Consider the following 20,867-nt stretch of genomic DNA (forward strand, 5'->3'; position numbering starts at 1 on the left):
GCCTGTCGAAATTTGGTTGTTGAACTTTGAAATTTGATGGCACATTGAACTCAATGAAGTCGAAAAAATTGCAGCAGAGGGATCTTCAAGAACTATTTATTTGAGAAGAGAATTTAACATCAATCCTTGATAACTCTAAAAAATACATGAACTTATGCTTTAACCATCAGATCTGCTCAAACATTTGAATGATATACAAATGAAATCCAGTACATGAATTATATTACACTTCAACACTTGGAATTGAAATGGGATTGTTTCTCAAGAATTGATGAGGTTAGAGATGTCGAATTGCAACTTGCTATTCCAAACTTCAAGAACTAACTCTGTATGCACATCCTCGTAAAATTCTTCAGAACAGAACTCAAACCTCCTCGTCAATGTGCTGAAAAGAGGGAAACAATATTAAACTAGAAAAATAATACTCATCAACTTATACTAAAATCGAATAAACACAATGAAATGTGAGAATCGTCGACTTGGGACTAAATACTCTGCCTAGGCATCGGAGTGTTTTTGATAATGATGCAAAAAGCTACAACATTCAGAAATCTCTAGACAAATCTACAAAATTCAAAATTTAGAAGGCTCTAAATACTCTGCCTAGGCATTTTTTTTAACTGAAGAAACTAGCTAGGAAAAATTGAATTATGCTATCATCAATATTAGTCCCACAAATCCATAAAGAATGTGACCATGCTGACCATTCCTATCGGTATAATTTAACAAAACCAAAACATGATCATATCACTAAAAACAGTCAATTCCTATATATCAATATATGGAGATGCAAAATACATTAAAGAAACCTATCAGAAACCCAGTTAACGTAAATCCTAGCCATCTAAAAACCCGTCTTAATGATTTCCTTTGTGTGATTTGGCTTGCAAGAAGAAGTATTTTGTTCAACAAGAGAGAGGGGGTGAAGAGAACGATGTACAAATATAAGGGTACATTTCTCTCGCATATTTTAGAGCAATAAGGGGTCTCCTTATTTTATAATCAAGGCAGAGGAGCATATGTGGAGTTGGGTTCCTGACATTCACTCTAAATTTTAACTTAGAATCTCATTTAGGAAGGAGCCCATTGGAGATGTTCTAATGAGATACCACATCAAAATTAGGTTGTTCGTTTTGTTTTCGTCTACTAACACATATGAAATGCATTCTTGTCAAATCGAAGCTTAAACAATCTCACACATATTTTTTTTTTGTTTATATCATTAGAACCGTAATTTGATCTTGCTAACTCAATTTAATTTTTTTCGTCAGATTTGCAGACACCAATGTGTTTCCTTAATATAGAAGTTGGAGATGGCAACATGTATATACTCACCTCTGCACTTCTCTGTGTTAACATCGTATCTCTACTATCTCAATAGAATTCGGTCACCTACCTCGTTTCCCTGTATTCAAAAGAAAAGAATGTGTATTATATTATTGTTATATTATTGACTAAACACTGATAAACATTCAGGAGCACACCTTTTTTCATGAATGTTCCCTATAGTGCTATTGAGGTCCCCCATCCACTCCGACTTTCCCAACTCTGTGTGTACTTGGATTCTAGAATGTGTGTTGACAACCTTAGAAGCAAATGTTCTTAAGTATGGACATCTTATAACCTTCAATTCCATCAAAGATGGCAACTTCAAAGTATAAGCTTCAGTAGAGAAACAAATGAGGTTTGGTAGATCTTCAAGCGTCATGGAATTCAGTTGAGGAAATGTAATCTCCTGATCAGCACATTCAGTGTCTGCTTTTGCAATAACTTGTTCAATCTTCTCACAATTCCCAACTTTTAAGTCCTTTAAACTGACAAGGAGCTTGGCTACAGTTGACAAGAACAAATATCGCAAACTGCCACAGAGGGATACACTTAAGAATGTCAAGTTTCCAAAGCCTGTGATATGTTGTGAACCGCCCGTTTCCCATACGTGCATTAAACTTGGCAAATAGCATAACGACAAGTTACACAACTTATTGAATGCTTGAACATTGTGGCTTTCCACAGCCTTTGGTCCCATGAGTTGGAAAACAACTTCCAGTGACTTACAATAATCTACAGAAAGACGTTCTAGATTATCGTAATCATTTGAGTCTTGATCAAGATTTGTCGGGGCAACCTAGAAAATCAAACATCAATTGAGGAATTGTATATAATTTATATAGTTTCAATATGGCAATGTCATTTTCATTCTCAATTGTAGCTCGAGGGTAGAGGTTCATAGAAATAAATTGAAATGCTTACCTCTTGATTGACTGGACGTGGCAATATTTGAACAATATTTGTTCTTGAAGAAGGTTTGGTCATTGGGCCACATGAATAAGGTGTACATCCACAAGATCCTGATGAAATAACTTCGTCTTCGTCTTCGTGATGAGCTGTTGAATCTTTCTCCAACTTTTTTATTTGTGGAATTACTGAAACCAATGTCTTCAGTTTGTCACATCTTTTCACAGACATAACTTTGGCGGCTGACCATAAAGAAGTAGAAGCATCAGGACAAAGACTCTCAAGACTCGTAAGCTCGTGTAGATCAAAACTATTTAGTTTGGGAAACAAAGTCATGCCCGTCTGATCATCTTTTTCATTTTCATCTGCGGATTTGACTATAGTTTCCATTTCCCTGCAGAACAATAAGTTGAGCTTTTCAAGATTCACAAGTAGCCTGGCAATTGAATGTGGGAACACATATTGGAGATTACCACCAAATATTTCTAAATATCTTAAGTTTTGGAAGCCCTGGAATCCACGCGGAATGTTCTTCCAAAGGTGTTGAATTGTCCCAGATGAAATCTCCAATTTTCGTAAATGAGAAAATGCTGGAACCATGTGGCCTTTCAGATCAAATAACACATCTACAATGCGATTATTAAATGTTAGTTCCACTTCTTCTAGATTTTGTAACCATAAAATGCACTTTGATGGAAATACTGCTCTTTCAAAGCTTCTAGAAGATTGATGCTCATCATATGAAGTTCCTACCACATTTTCATCCTGAAAAGATTCATTAATTAATAAATATTTAAAGAAACATATTATAGATCAACTTCAGACATTTTCCTCTCAAAATTGAAATTAATAACAAGGCTCGATCCCCGCCCATGGGAATGGAGCGCATTTCGTGGCCAGCCGTTTACCTCCATTGGGAGAGCTCCCGCGGCGAAAGGGATTTGTCATTGCTGTCGGCGGTGGATACCCTTGGGTCTCACCTAAAAAAATAACAAGGCTCAATTATTATTATTTAAATGACTTCATATTAAAATATTAATAAAACCAAATTTTAATCGGAGGACTAGTCAGTTTCTAGATTCTTTATGCTGATACTGTTTAGACAAAACCTCTCCTCTGCTTTGCAGAATAATAATCACATAAAAGCTAGACTTTGTGGTCTCAGGTCAAACTAAATGCTTCCACGTGGCAAGAATTTTCAGTAAACAATTTGGAGCGTGGAAATTAAGACCGTAATTTTGTTGGTGCAAAAAAATATATATAAGAAAATCTATGATGATTTTCTTAAATCTATTATGTAATGAGTAAACTAAATTCCTCATTTATCAGTATGAGAATATTTTCAGTTTTTAGGAAGAAAATGAGTAAATAATAGTCAAACTAAATTCAGACTAAAAATAAATAAAACTTTGAGGCACAAACAATTAACAAAACAATTATACTATTCAAGCATCGAAATAATAAGTTATATATGTAACATACCTCATGGTTGGAGTATAGCTTGTTGGCTTCGTAGAAACCAACGAATTCATATAGATCACGGAGTGTCAAATTTGTTAATTTAGGGAAAGCTATGATGTCCGATGCCGTCTCATGTTCCCACCACTCCCTTGAGACGATTTCTTTCATTTGCCAACAGCCGACAACATGTAAGCTTTGGAGTTGAACCAAGTTGCTTGCTACTGATAGAGAAAAGACATATTTTAAAACAGGGAAAGAACGTAATTCAAGAGATCTTAAGTTGATAAAAGAGCTCCGTGGAAGTTGGTCGTGGCATACTGCTTTTAGCTTGGGCATCTTCCCGAGTTGGATTGATTGGATGAGAGGGAAGGCTGTTTGTTGAGTCCAACTTGCTCCATTTACAAGGTATTCTATCTCAGGGCATTTCCAAATTGCTAAAACTTTTAAGTGTTCCAATCCCTCTTGGTCTAATTCATTGACGACATACTTTAAATTCTTAATCTCATATAAGATTAAATCTTCACATTTCTTAAATAAGAGTCGAACAATTTGAATCTCCATGAATTCCGTTGCATCATTTTGAAAAATATCCAACCTATTTTCGAATGCATAACAACAACCATTACTTGTTGATGGACTTCCAACTAACAATCTGTTGGATATGTGGAATCTTATTGTTGTCTGGATTTACAAGTAAAAGTCTTTTGGAAAGAAGTTGAAATCGGGTATATCTATGACTAAAACCTTCAAATGATTAGACAATAAAGACATCACCTCAACAAGGCTTGCCATCCTCTTATCTTCGCTTTCTGCTGCTGATTGTTCCCAATTGCAAAAACTCTTTTCCATATACAACTCTTCCAGACTAGATAAGCTCGATAAGAGACCATGTGGAAATCGCACAAGACTATTACAATCCGTGATAACTAACAACTTTAAATGTTTAAGAAGTCCAATTTCCCTCGGCAACTCTAAGATTCTAGAGCAATTACGAAAGCTGAGGATCTCTAAATTTTCCAATCTTCCAATAACATCAGATATATATATCTGAAATCACAATCATTTAGGGACAAGGTTCGAAGGCTCTTCAGTACTCCTAGTGAACTTGGCAAGGCTGATATCCCAAAAATGCCTAAAACCTTTAGCTCTTTCATCCCTTTACACATGATGTCCATGCTATTTTCTGAATAACGTTGGCCTTCTAAGTGTAGAAGCTCAAGTTTTGGACATTCCAGACCAACTGGGATCTCATCAATATTAATTGGTATCAGTGAGATTGTTGTGTAATGGTCATATACCTTTGGCCACCCTTTCTTTTCAGCATCACATCTTATTAGAAATCTATGTGGATCTCTTGAGGCAATTTGAATGGCAACATCACGAACTATGTCATGCATCTTGGTATGGTCTTTCCGTTCGCTATCTAGCAACAAAAACCTTCTTTGAAGTTTGTCAACCAAAGAATGCACTCTATTTCTTGCTTCGTCCACCGAATCAATGTTACTAAAATACCCTCGACCCCAGCCATATATAACCAAATACTCAATTGGAATATCATAATCTTCAGGAAATAAACAACAAAGCAAAAGGCATGACTTCGCTTCATCACTCTCCAATCTATCATAACTCCATTGTATGCTTGAATAAACTTTGTCATTCATCGAAGAGATGCTTCCAGGAGCTGAACTTTGTAGCTGTTTGAGGGCATCATCCCATTCATACTTCCTTGCATGTTCTAGTGCTTTCGCAACAGTTAAAATAGCAATAGGTAAACCTGCACACTCATTCATGACTCGTTTTGCCAAGTCCAAGGGTTTACCTATGATTTCACGAAAGAGTTCCCATGATTCCTCTGGTGTTAAAACTGGGATTGTAAAATTTTCTTGACTTCCCATTGCATTGCACACATCCCGGTTTCGTGAGGTCAACAGAACTTTGCACCCTTTATGAGTAAGTCCAGAAGGAAGTCCAATAGCCTCAAAATCGAGCTCTGTCCACACATCATCTAATACAATTAGGATCTTCTTTATTTGCTTGAGTCTTCCGTAGAGCCTTAGTGCTCTTCCAGTTTCGCTATCCTCCCCGTCATATGTAAATCCCAGCTCGTCTGCAATTTCTGATTGAATCTTCCGAATGCTTGGGCTTTGGGACACAACTGCCATCACAACATTATCGAATACTTTCAATCGTGCCAATCTTTTGATGATTTCTTTCACCATTGTGGTTTTACCCACACCCCCCATACCACAAATCCCAATCATTCTAACTTCTTCATTCTTCAAAACCTCTATCACCCTATTCACACATGTCATTCTGGATTTAAAATCCTTAAAACCTTCTTTGAATGTTGACCATATCATCGGTGGAGGTGCAGGATGGGCAACATTATTATTGAATGTTCTTTCTTTTGGGAGATGACGAACATCTTGTGTAATCTTAGTGGCTTTCCTACTTATGTTCCACCGGTACAAGCATCGCCTTTTCATGTTGACTTCTTCTTCAAAATGCGACGCTTTCTGAATTAACTCATTAACGCTTGTTAGCCAACTTTGAACATCAGAGTTGATAACTTCACCCACTACTACATTTTACAGGTTGCGCGACGAATCCAAAATCGTCGCGCAAAGAACAAACGTGTCGCGCAACTCACATAGCGACGGAACTTTCGTCGCGCAAAATCAGTCGCGCAATAACCGTCTAGGAAGACTTTGCGCGACAGAAAAAATGTTTATCGTCGCACATAACCCTACGTTGCGCCAACAGTTTTGGGACGACAAATTATCCGTCGCACAATATGTTGCGCGACGAGGAAACAGGCGTTGCAATGACTATGCGCGACGACAACTGTCCGTCGCATATAGGTTGCGCGACGAGGTAACAGGCGTTGCAATGACTATGCGCGACGACAACTGTCCGTCGCATATAGGTTGCGCGACAGATAACCAGACGTTGCGAGAACACTGTGCGACGACTCGCTGTCGTCACGCAAACGTTTTGCGCGACGAATAAGCCGTCGTTGCAAAAACGTTGCGCGACGATTCATATATTTATTTATCGTGGCTCAAACACGTGCGCGACAAATGTTGCATTGTCGCATTTTGTTAAGGGGCCAAATGTTCCGTCGCGCAAACTGGAAATATTTTCGGTCGAAATTTATTCTAATCATGCTTATGCGCGACGGCTATTTTATTCGTCGCGCAAAATTAGTAATTAATTTTTTTTAAATTTATTTATTTAAAAAAAATAAATTTGGTTTATTTTATTTTTATAATGAAATCAAATGACAATTAAAACATGTAATGAAGAGAAATTGTTTTTTGAAACATAATAAACGTATAATACAAGAGAAATATTTAAAATGTAATTAAATTAAGAAAGTAAAAAACTAATTAAACAATGCAGCTATATCTACTTCCTCGTCTGGCAACGGCTCGGAGGTCTGGATATTGTGGACAGGGGCAGAGGTTTGGTGGCCATGCGCAGAGGTGGACGGGGGAACAAAAGACGGTACGGGAACGCCGGACTGGGCCATGGACTGTATAATCTGAGTCATCTGGGCCATCTGGGCTTCAAGCTGGGCCACCTTTGCTGTCAAAACACTGTTTGACTGCGTCGATGAACGGGGTGTAGGTTCCCGCCGCCGGACATTCCCCATCCCTCGACAGTATGTCCCTGGGCGCCTCCCGAGTGTCTGATCCAAGGTTTCCGTCAAGATCTGAAACCCCGCATCCTGTGGAGGAGCCACGGACTCGAGCGGCGTATCGGGAGGAAGCTGGGAGGCGGACTCCTGAAGAACCAACTGGCTCTTCTCCTTCATGGTCGTCTGTTTAATATAACATAAAATATGAATTAAAATTCATATAATAACCCTGAAACTTGAACGCGTAAGATAATAATTAAAATTAAAGACTACTTACATGAAGGGACTCCGCCAACTCATTCCCAGGTCGAACATAAACGTCGCCGAAGACGTCAATCTCTGGGAATTTGGACCCCTCCTAAATTGAACAAGAGAAGAAAAATGTTAGTACAAAAAAAAACAAATTAACATTAATGACATATTAAAAATTAAATAAAAACGACTTTATTATTACCCGACGCCGCGCATCCATCCTATAGGAGAAGGGCCTGGAACCTGAATGGTGGAGAAGAGTCTTCTTCTCCCTATTGCCCTTATTTGCTTTAGCCATCTTCTGTTATACAAAAATTAAAACGTATTATTTGAAATTGAAATGAAATATTAAAAAATTAAATAAATATTAGTAAGAAACGTGTAATAATTTTGAACTTAATATAAAAAAATACCACATAATCGGCCTCCTGAAAATGACCACAGAGCCACTCCCAACTATCCTCCCGCCCCTCAAGCTCCTTCGGGCAACCCTGCCGAAGAGCGGCCTGCGGATCATCAAATGCCTGAAAGTGGTGGTGCAGGTCGCTCTTCCACTGCTTGTACCTGTCAGCGAAGAGTCTGTTGATGTACCCCAACAACTCATCGTCGACGTTCTCTAAATTGTAGTTCATCTACAATAAATTAATTACATACATTAAATATTACAAATATATAAAATTGGAAGGGAAAACAATTAAAATGTAGGATACATACCGATAGGTGTCCATGCATCTCGTTATGCACCGCATCAGGCATAACCTTCCAAGACTTCCATTTCATCGGACAATAGGTCCGAACGACTGAACCAACATCGTGCGCCAATGAGCTATGTTGGTCTGCCGTTGGGGCAGCCCGATGACGATCGTCGTATCTGATGTTGATACGAGAGTTGGTCACCCGGGTGACCTTCGACGTAGCCAACTGGCGACACGGTCCCCGGGTGTTCTTCTTGGCTGCAAAGAAATATGAAATTAATGTTAGTTAACAAATTTGACTAAAATATTGATACGAAACATCTGTAGTTGAAGGAAATCTTTACCTGGTCCGCTCGAAGTGGTGTCGGTGGTGCTGGAAATGCGATGACGCCGCCTGGCGCTAATAGGTTGCACCACTGATGACTCTGATGGCGCCGGTGCATGGGGGCCGATGGGACCCACTGGCAAGTCGGGCAACTGTGGTGGGGCAGAGGGAGGTGACGTCATAGTCGGGGGAGGCAAACTACGTGAAGGTATCCCCGTCTTATGACTTCTGCTGATTAGGTTTGACATCGTGCAATAAAAACAAGCACCAAAGTTTAAAAAAAATAGTTACTGTAATACAACAATCTAATAACAAATATAACATTTATTTCATTTCATTTAAAATAGGGTCAACATCTAATAACAAATATAACAAATAAAACAAATAAAATATAACAAAAATATAAAACATTCTTCATTAATTATAAAACATAAAAATTATTCCAATTTAGGGTCATTATATAAACTAAGCTAACAAACATACAAATAAATCAAATTTACAAACATATAAACTAAGCATATTTTAACAATATTACAAATTTAATTAAAGTGTACGCTTTGCGATTTCGGAGTATCCGGGACTCCGATCCACAATCCGTTGAATCCTATACGATCCTAGACATACAAGGTACATCATACGTGAGTTTGAGTTTCATCCAATGGTCCGAACAAATCAAACCGTTAAATTGCACAATAGGCGAAATCCGTTCGAGGCTGAAACGGTATCCAAATTGGAATCCGAACACACCTACGCGCTCATGACAACTAGGGGATCGCATTGGGACACAATGTGATTTTGCTACATTTTCCTAGCGCCGCCACATGCGGCAGCAGCGCATGGATGTGAAAAAGCGATAACGATTGCTGGAAAAATCTCAAAATGAAGGGCCAATCTTCCTACCCTAGGTTCAGGACATCGAATAGAGGCAGTTTTGTTCTCGGACATAGGCCAAAAAATGGCCGGAAGTGGCCGGAATTCATCCCGAAATCCGGCCAAAATCTGAGTTACAAAATTAGACAAAGTACGCTACAAATTTAACAAATCCTACCCAACCATCAGCTAGATAATTAAAAATAGAGGGAAAAGCATACCTCACTCGTTTGATTTAGAGGCCGGAGGAGGGAGAACGAAGCCGGAGATATTCGTCCAAAACCGGATGAACTCCTGCCGGTTTCTCGAAGCCAATCGTCGCGGCGGCGGCTCGGAAAGGGCTGAGTTCGTTGGCGGCGGCCGCCCGGTCATTAACGTGGAGAGTTGAGGTGGTGGCCGGAGGAGAGAGAGAGAGAGAGAGAGAGAAGAGAGAGCGGCGGCGAGAATGAACCAGAAGGTCTGAAACTGTCGAATTATTATCAGACCTTTGCGCGACGAATCATAGACCGTTCGTCGCGCAAATTAGCAAAGGGCAAAACGAGCGTTTTGACTTAAAATTGGCGGTACATTGTGCGACGGAAATATGCGCTGTCGCGCAAATATGCACTTTGCGCTACGAACTATAATCCCGAGCGTCGCGCAAAGCCGTTGCAGTAGCGGCAATTGAACCGCCAAAATTTCACGACCGTGCGCGACGGGGTCGCGAAAATATTGCGTCGCGTAAACATCATACCCTAAACCCTAAACCCTAAACCCTAAACCCTGAACCCTGAACCCTGAACCCTGATCACGGAAACCCTGAACGCCATCATCACATTGCGCGACGAAACTTCATACTATTCGTCGCATTTCGTTTGCGCGACGATGGTTACTCGTCGCGCCAATTGTTGTATAAAATTTTAAACAAATTGTTTTTGATGGCATACACATTCTACGAAACTAGTTTCAACGATCCAACCGTCAAACTTATTTGCTTATACTTAGAGATCGTATACACCAAAAATGGGAAAAAAAAACTTGTAGAGATCAAGTAACGGGACAAAAATTTTCGACGGTTATAAAGGAAAAATCACGATTTAACGGTCAATTTTACTCTGATTTCGATAATTTTTTATGGATACAATCCTTCACCCAACATGAATCCAATGACATTATTTGATCTTCATTTCAAATTATTTACACTAGTGGATATCACAAAATCTTATGTTATACTTAAGGAGTTTATATATAAACTCTTAATAGTTAGTGACTATATTGTATGGACGACATATGCATTATAGAAAACTTTTTTCATCGATCCAACCGTCACACTTGTTTGTTTCTACTTAGAGATCGTATATGCCGAAAATTGAAAGAAAAAAAAGGTACATAGATCAGGTAACGGGACAAAAGTTTTCAACGGTTATAAAGGAAAAATCACGGTTTAACGGTCAATTTTACCCCGATTTCTAAGATTTTTTACGGATACACTCCTTCACCCTATATGAATCCAATGACAGAGTTTGATCTTCATTTAAAACCCTTTATACTAGTGAATACTCAGTTTAAATTCCTAACTGTCATGTATAGAAATATTTTAAAAAAATTAAATTGGTTTACGCGACGAAGGAAAGTTTTCGCCTGTAAATAGTTTGCACGACAAACATTCTTCGTCGCGCAAATGTTATTGTGTCGAGGTATAATTACCTCGTCGCGCAAAGAGCACTTTTAAACTATTTCCTGCGCCTGTATTTTTAGGAAAATTATTCCGGGACGCTGTTATTATTCCGTCGCGCAAGGGTTAACTTAACGACGTTGTTATTATTCCGTCGCGCAAGGGTTAACTTAACGACGCTGTTATTATTCCGTCGCGCAAGTGACACTTCGAAACTATTCCGGGACACTTGTAAATTTTTTTGGAAAATTTGTCTTGCGAGACGGAATTAACTTAATAATTTCATCGCGCAAAGGTTAACATAACGACCCTGTTGTTTTTCCGTCGCGCAAGTGACACTTCGAAACTATTTCGGGACACTTGTACATTTTTTTGGAAAATTTGTCTTGCGAGATGGAATTAACTTCATAGTTTCGTCGCGCAAGGGTTAACTTAACGATGCTGTTATTATTCCGTCGCGCAAGTGACGCTTCGAAACTATTCCGGGACACTTGTAAATTTTTTTGGAAAATTTCTCTTGCGAGACGGAGTTAATCGTCGCGCAAACGTGTCTATGGCGACGTCATATTTTTTATTCGTCGCGCAAAACGTTGTTTTTAAAAAAAAAATTATATTGACATTTAGTGTAAATATTTTTTTATACTATATTTATATTTATATTTTTTTTATACTATATTTATAATAGATAATTTGTAGCATTTTCTTTTCAAAAGTTCAAAACTAAACTATTGTTATTGTTTTCTTTTTTAAAATATTGTAATGCGCTTTAAAAGGCCTAAAAATTACCTAAATAATTTTCAAATTTGGGCCAAAAACAGCTTAAATATGCCTTCCCGGTTAGGCCCAAATCGATTCTAACCAACCGAGAATGTCGGTCTAGCCTTTGAGATTAAATTGCACATGCATGCATGCTCTAATTCAAACTTAAATATTTTTTAATTATGTATATATATATTCTCATATCATCATTTTTGTTTGTATGCATATGCAATATTACAATACGCGAACACCGACAACGTAGAAAGCAATAATATATATGTTTCTTTTTTTTTATAAAATGGTATTTTGCTTACACTATACAGTAAACTGACTCTACATTTAGGTCCCACCATATCGCTTGGATTTTGGGGTCTCATTAAATTTAAATTAAAAACTTATTTCATGAGACTAAAGCATATATTTATATGGTTTGGATATCATATATTTATATGATAAGTTATAGAATTGCCATTTTGTCATACTATATTTATATTTTGTCATACCTTTATTCAGTCGTCTTTTTACAAAACTCAATGCATATATGTGACGTTAATTAGGGAAAGTCACTGACACAAAGAGAAAACATGTACATTTCATTTCAGCATGTATTTATAAGGTTTTGATATAACAAGTACATTTCATTACATTACAAATAAATTACATTATTCATCAGATGAACTATAATAACCTGAGTTATCATCACTATCATCACTATTCGTCTCCCATTCTTCTTCCTCCTCCTCTTCCTCTTCCTCCTCCTCCTCCATAAGTACATCATCGTCGTTGTTCGGGCCCATGGTTGGATCGTATCGCGGAAGATCACCGAGGTCAATTGTAATTGACTGAATCGGTATTTCTCTTGAAGACACTTCGTCAATCTGAAATGGTTCTTGAACAACATTTGTATCGAGAAGTGTATGTGCATCATTTTCCATGGAAGAGTCTAAACGTTGGTCAACGACGTCGACGTCGTTGTTAGATGGGTCTAGTTCTGGTATAGCATACACGTTCCTCTAATCCATATGCTAAACAACTTTCCAATCGTTCCCCGCTTTAGGGTCATTTAGATACACAACTTGTTTTGCCATGTTTGCCAAAATGTAAGGGTCGTCATCATACCAAGTTCTGCTCATGTTCACAGATAGTAACCCATGATCGATTTTAATACTTCCCTGCCTATTTGGGTTCGTATCAAACCATCGACACTTGAACATGATCACTTGGTATCGGTCTTTGTAAAGCAATTGCACGACAGTTGTGAGTTTGCCATAGAAATCAATGTCCGTACTTTCACCTCCATCTGGAACATGGACACCGCTGTTTTGCGTACACAACTTGTCATCTCGTGCAGTCCCTAAAAACTTGACGCCGTTAACATGGCAACCTGAGAACAATTCTGCTCGGAGTGGGCCGAATGCCAAGTTATATAACTCTTCACTATAAGTGGGGGAATTCTCTGATTTCAACTTATTCACCTAATATTATAAAAAAAACATTCATATGTTAGTTTGGAAAAATATAATAGCACAATATATATATCAATTAGAAAACATTTATAACTTACATATTCCAAAAACCATTGTGGAAACAATTCACGGTGTTTCATGGAATACAAATGTGATGGATGTTCTCGCTTCATCATCTCTTCATGCTCATCTAAGTATGCCAATATCTCATCACAATTGTTCAATACGAACCAATGAGCTACCTCCATATCATTTCTGGAAAACGATTCTCCTCGTACAGGATCTCCAAAGGGTCGTGCGCTTTGGGCAAAAACAGAAAGTTGCTCATTTCTCAGACCTCCATCATTATTACGCTGAGGTCGATTGAAAGCCGTGTCCACATCCTTTAAATACATTCCACAGAAAGTAAGCGCCTCATATTGAACCCAAGCCTCTACAATTGATCCTTCGGGCTTCGCTTTGTTGCGTACGCTTTTTTTCAGCTCTCCGAGTAGCCTGCCAAAATAAAACGAAAAGATGCAAATTAGCAAGTAGGAAGCATGAGATAATGACATATACACAAATGATGATGATTATATACCTTTCTATTGGATACATCCAGCGATAGTTGACTGGACCAGCAAGCAATGCCTCTTCTGGCAAGTGAACCATCACGTGAATCATACTCGTGAAGAAAGCCGGAGGGAATATCATCTCAAACTTGCATAAGACTTGGACAATGTCATGACGCAACTGATCAATGTCTGTCTTTCGCAACGTTTTTGCCGTCAGTTGGGAAAAAAATCTGGACAACAATATGATTGGCTTGACTACATCTTCCGGCAATAGGTGTGGAATCCCCACAGGAAGTAGGCGTTGCATAAACACATGGCAGTCGTGACTCTTGAGTCCAGTAAATTTACCCCCATCAACCCTCACGCAACGTGCGATATTAGAAGCATACCCGTCAGGAAACTTTACAGACGATACGAACTGTAGAAACTCTTTGTTGTCATTCGGTTTCATGGAAAAAAATGCAAGATCCCGTATAGCTTTATCATTGCCCCTTTTCAGCCATAAACCCTTTCGTATGCCCATTCTTTCCAAATCAAGACGAGCTTTCGGAGTGTCCTTTGTCTTGCCCTTGATATCTAGAATCGTTCCCATCAATGTGTCAAACACATTTTTCTCAACATGCATAACGTCGAGATTGTGCCTCAATTTTAGTTTCGACCAATATGGGAGCTCAAAAAACATAGACTTGTGCGTCCAGTTCATATGTGTAGCAGGTCTGGTCCGACTAACTGTTTTCCCGAACGGAGCAAAATCCAAACGGTTAAGCTTTTCCAAGATCTGATCACCGGACCATTCTCTAGGTTTTGCACGACGCTCTTTGTTCCCGTCAAACTCTATATCCTTCTCCCGCCACTCGTGGTCCCATGACAACCATTTTCGATGCCCAAGGTAACACACTTTTCCAGCGTGCCAACCGGAAGTTACATCTTCCTTGCATACAGGGCATGCCATATAACCCTTTGTGCTCCACCCCGAAACCATTGCATATGCGGGAAAATCATTCACAGTCCACATAACTGCCGCCCGCAAAGTGAACATCTTCCCAGTAGATTTATCGTATGTGCGCACCCCGTTTGTCCATAAATCTTTGAGCTCATCAACCAACGGCCTTAAGTACACATCGATTGACCTGCCAGGATGCTCAGTTATCAAAACAGTCATCATCATGTACTCTTTTCTCATGCATTTCCAAGGTGGCAAATTATATGGAAATACGAAAATCGGCCAAGTGCTGTGGTGTTGGTTTAGAACCCCGTACGGATTGAATCCGTCAGTGGCAAGTCCTAACCTCACATTTCGGGGATCAGCAGCAAACTCTGGGAACGTTCGATCGAAATCTTTCCATGCCTCCCCATCTGCAGGATGTCGCATCACATCGTCGTCTACCCGTTTTTCCTTATGCCATCTCATGTCTGTGGCAGTATGCGTCGACATATACAATCGCTGCAACCTTGGTTTCAGGGGCAGATAACGCATGAATTTTTGTGGAATCTTACTCATTCTATTCTGAGATGTCTGTTTGAACCTCGATTCGTTGCATATAGGGCATGTATCCAACGTTTCATACTCTTTATAGAATAACATGCAATTATTTTTGCAAGCATGGATCTTTTCATAACCCAATCCAAGACCACTCAACATCTTCTGTGCCTGTCTGTGATCTTTCGGCAAACAATTGTCCGTTGGAAGCATTTTCTTGAAAACCCCCAAAAAGTAATCGAAACACAGGTTCGACATACGATACTTTATTTTCCCGTGCATTAGCTCCACAATCGCCGTCAGAACGGAAAAGCTCTCGCACCCCGGGTATAACTCTTGGTTGGCATTTCGTAACAGGTTTTCATACTGTTCGAACTCTGCACTGTCCATTGGTGTAGGCACATCATCTTCTTCTTCCTGAGTGCTGCTGGTCGATGCAAATGGAAAAGCATCATTTATAATATCCCTGACTTGTTCATTAGGATCCACAATAGGTTCAACATTGTCCACTCTTGTGGCCCCTGAAGACGAAGCGATGTCTACTTGTTCCCCGTGATGGTTCCAAGTGCTGTATGTCTCAATCATTCCATTCCTTACTAAATGAAATCGAACTTGTTCAATTGTCTCCCACAACATGTTGTTACACCTCCTGCAAGGACACCGGATTCTAGTTGCACCTGGGTTGTGTGTCCGTGTAAAGTCAATAAAATCCTCGATTCCATCCAAGTATTTGCCTGCGCACCTATTCGGGTTCTGTATCCACCTCCTGCTCACCTTTCCTGGAACCACAATCACAATACAACAATCATGTTGTATTCGTACAAAATCTTTCCTTATGCCTCCGGTAAGGGCCCTATCGACGTGGATGAATTTCGGCAGCATCTCGGTACAGTTCTTGAGGTGTACCGTAGATATAAAATACCTACGTAACACCCGAAGAACGTATCGAGACGACACCGAAATCTCCACAATCGAAACCTAATCCTGTAGCTGTAAACTACGTGACATGACTATGCATTTCCAAACTGTCCAAAATATGGGACAATTCAAGAATTAATTGGACCGTAGTCGTGGTTTACCCACCCATGCGCGGTCCAACTAACCTGGAACGGGAACTAAGCTTTACAAAAAAAAAAATGTACAAAGTTAATTTCAATTAACTTCGTACATTAACGTACATGCATAATTTAACAACATATTATAAACATAATTTCATAAATCAATATAAATATAATGTAATAAATTTTATATTATAAAACAACGAAAATACCTTCTAAATCGTTCTCCACTAATCGCTAATCACATATAATATTCCTATATACAAAGAAATTAATGATGTTAGTATGAATTTACAGTAAAATTTTTATACTAACGATAAAAAATGCATACCCAATGACCGTATCAGAGGCAGAAGTAGCTCAACTCATAAACGAAATGAAAATGACGAGTTTTGTGGGCCGATAATGCTCGAGATAGACCCAGAAACAGCAGAGGACAGCAGAGGTAAACTGCAAATTTTTTTGCAGTTTGCCTCTGCCATGGACGTGCTGTTCTTTGTATAGACGACGAGTTTGCGCGACGGATAGGTTTTATCGTCGCGCAAGATTCTGCCTTTGCGCGACGACAACAATTTTTCCGTCGTACAATATCTGTCGCGCATACCAGGTATTCGTCGCGCAAGGGTTATTTCCCAGTCGCGCAAGGGTCCGTCGACATCGGTTTTTTGCGCGACGCAAAAGTGTTTTCCGTCGCTTTGTCATTTGTCGCCTAAACATTGCGCGACGAAATTTCTGTCCCGCAATCTGCCATCGCGCAATTTTTTGGCTCGAAATGCTACCAACATTGTTCCCTTTTTCGCGCCTTTTTTTTGCGCGACGAATGGTTTTTGTTGTCACTTAAAGATGTTTTGCGCGACGATAGATACTGTCGCGCAAAGTTCACCGCCAAATAACTTTTTTCGCGCGTTTTCCGAACGTCTTTATGCGACGCTATTTTTTATTGTCGCGCAAACGTATTTTGCGCGACGAATTATTTTGTCGCACAGTTTTGCGCTACGATTTATGTTTCCCGTCGCACGAAAGTGTTTTGCGCGACGAATTATCCGTCGTTGCGCAAAAAGTCGTCGCGCAAAGACTAAAATGGTACCATTCCTTTCGGAAGCATTAACCAATTCTTGCACCCCATCTTTCATCACAAAAAGCTGTTTAAGTTCATCCTTTAGATCTTTCATGGTGGTATCATAGTAAACCAAATAGCCAAATTCTCTGCCTATTGGTGTCACCAAGGACTCTGCAATTTTGGACGCAATTGAAATAACAATGTCCATTTCCTTGTGAGATCAAAGACACGTAGATGAAATGCTTATCTTTGTATCTTGTCTTCCCAATCTGTACAAAGTCCAATGAAAAATAGATCAATATAAAAATAGGGTTGGCTGTTTTTGGCAAAATTTTATGTTGCATATATTTTATATTTATTTGAATACTTTGTACGATTTTACCATTGTCAACGAAATTTTTATTGCCTTAAATGTGACATCTTTTGTACTTAAAAAACAAAAAAAATGAAAGCCATCTTTTGTACTTAAATTTTTACCTTTCCGAAGATTATGTTTCTTTAAAGGGATTAAGGTTTTGATTATGTGAAAATTAAATACATAGGTTGATTATAGTACTTCTATTAAAATTTTATTTTATTTGACTACGCCTTTTTTTATTATTAGCCACTCAAATTTGAGTGGAAGCAACAACATCCACTCAAATTTCACATCTCCAACCCTCAAATTCCAAGCACTCACTCAGCCTCCCTCACAAACAAGAAAAAAGAAGAAAAAAGAATAAAAATCTTGGGAGAAAACATATATATATATATACTTCTTCCCTAGTTTTTCATATTGGTGACAATAATGGAGAGGGCCTAGCTATCTATTAAAGGCCTTCCTTCAATGAATCTGTAAAAGTTAGCAGAGTCTCAAACAAGCAAAGAGGAGGGTGCAAGTAAGTTGTTTTTTTCCAACTCCCCCAAGAACCCCCCTGCTGTGCCAGAGACAAACCCTACACTTGTACAAATCAAATACTCTACTCCTTGTACATACGTACAAATCAAATACTTCTTCCCTACGTAAAAATCCATCGTCTACGACCTTTTTTTTGTACATTTGGGTAATCAAATTGATAAGAAGAGATCACAAAATCTGTATTAGTTTAATTCGCACCAACAATCCTACCTTAATTGATTAATTATCACATGACATTAAGCTTGTTTTTTGTACTTCATGCAGGAAAGCTTCTTGATTTGTAAATTAATTGGCTTATGATATTCATTGATCTATAATTTTAATCAAGTTTCATTGGAACCAAAAGGAATAAGTTTTATAGGCTAAGTCTTAGCTATATTAAATTAACAAGTTAATTTGTTAATCGTTTTCCTATTCTTACTACGATTTAGCTATATTGAATTTCTAGTTTTATTGGTTTCTTAAGAAACCAAGGGATAAGATTGCTAGCCTGCTTTACTCTAGTATAAATAGGTTATTACTAGACTCATGTATTCAACTTTTTGTGCATGTAATTCCGGACTTTAGTCTCTATAGTTTCTTTTAGGATATTCTACCTAGAACTCAATTATCTTCATTCTAACTTCTATTCTATAGCATATCATTTTATTATATGTATTTTGGGACTGGTTGGTTCACTAGACAACAACTTATAGACCCTACCCTGCATCAAATTGGTACCAAAGGCTAGGAAAATCCTTCCTCCACACCAGGGCCGGCCCTTGGCCAGGGCAACCAGGGCCACCGCCCGGGGCCCACGATTGAGAAGGGCACAAAAAAAATTTATATTAGCTTATATATATGTATATCAGACAAAAAAAATTTATATGTATATGCAAAATAAAATTATAAGTGCTCATAAAAAAATAAAATAACTAAAAGTAATGGGTATGGCTAAATTATATTGCCCCTTTATTCAATTAGTGTACAGATTACCTTATTTCCATTTTCAACATTTAAGTAAATGTCTTTGTCCTTTTACTTTCATTTATTTTTATATTACTCCATTTACTTAAGTTTACAATGTAAATAAGGAAGTACCCCCCATTTGGATTCAAATAAAAATACTAGAAAATCAAATTCCCACCAAATAAAAATATGAAAAATCGGTTTTAGTGCAAAATACGATTTATGCTAAAAATGATGGCTCATTAAGTCAATATATACTTCATACTAAAATCCCATAAAATCAAGTTTTCTTATTTGATGTGTAAGGAATAAAAGCCGCCAAAAATTATCTTGAGAAAATGATTATTCCGAAAAACCATTTTTCATACTTAGTCAATATTGCACCTCCGCTAAAAAAATTCTGGGTCCACCAATGGTGGTAGGCATAAGAATTCTCTCTCTCTCTCTCTCTTTCTCTCTCTCTCTCTCTCACCCAAAGCACACATCTCCTCCCTGGGTTTCTCTAAACAATGATTTGCTTATTAGGCTTTTGGTTTTTGTCTCAAATGGTGAGGAAGGCTATTTCAATCGATTCTCATACTTGCAAATTGCAATACACTAGTTAATGAGTTTTGTCAAATTGGGTCGGTAATTATTTAGAATGAGTTATGGATAATTTGGTTTGATGGGGATTAGGTGTCTTGAGAGCTAGCTGGGCGGGTGGGTGTTGTTGGGCTTGTGGTAGATGGTGGTTGCTAGGTGGCTGGTGGTGTTTGGGTGGTGGCTTGTTTGGCGGCCTGGGAAGGAAGTGATGAAGTTTTTAATGTTTTTTTTAATATTCTTAAATAATTTTTTAAAATTGTTAACATCCACGCTGGATTTACACTTAAGATGAGTTACATAAGTCCTTATAAGTTATTTTACAAAAAGATAAATTGTCTTTAAAATTTTAAAGATATGGTGGGTGGGAAAATATGACAAGATGATGGAAATAGCAGCACTCAATTAATTATTTGATTAAAAAAATAATAATTTATGAATAAAGGGCACACTCTTAGAGTTTTGCCCTGGGCCTTCAATCACCCAGGGCCGGCCCTGCTCCACACCATGATTGGTCATGGTAGAGGTTGTGGACAAGGGAACTAAGCCCAACACAGATAGATGACTGAGATGCAACGTATAATGGAAGATATGTGGAGAGCGGTGCAAGCCCTCCAAAGACAGAAATTCACATATGCCTATATGGAGATTCTGGAATGCAACCATGGTGATGGTGATCGAGGTGGATTGGAAGAGCAGTTGGTTCGTGCATTGGGTTTGAATGGTGGAGGAATTAAAATTGAAGTTGCTGATTTTTATGGAAATATGCATGCAAATATTATTTAGATTCAGAGGCAAGTCTAGAGAATGGAAACCTATGGTAGAAGTGTAAGACATTTCATTGTAATAAACCATATTAGAATTGTCTTCTAATTACATAAGCAGTTGCAATTTAGTATTAATCAAGAAACAGAACTCGAGAATATCTACAGT

The 20,867-nt window shown here is 38.4% G+C and overlaps 1 pseudogene; it reads right to left on the reverse strand.

Annotated features, from left to right (window-relative positions):
• Positions 1–1,447: 1,447 nt before the first annotated feature.
• On the reverse strand, positions 1,448–17,717 carry LOC110769716 (putative disease resistance protein At4g27220; annotated as a pseudogene).
• Between the last annotated feature and the right edge of the window lie 3,150 nt (positions 17,718–20,867).

The sequence above is a fragment of the Prunus avium genome, chromosome 7 (assembly GCF_965620075.1).
Source record: "Prunus avium chromosome 7, drPruAviu1.hap1.1, whole genome shotgun sequence".
In the NCBI taxonomy this organism is placed as follows: Eukaryota; Viridiplantae; Streptophyta; class Magnoliopsida; order Rosales; family Rosaceae; genus Prunus; species Prunus avium.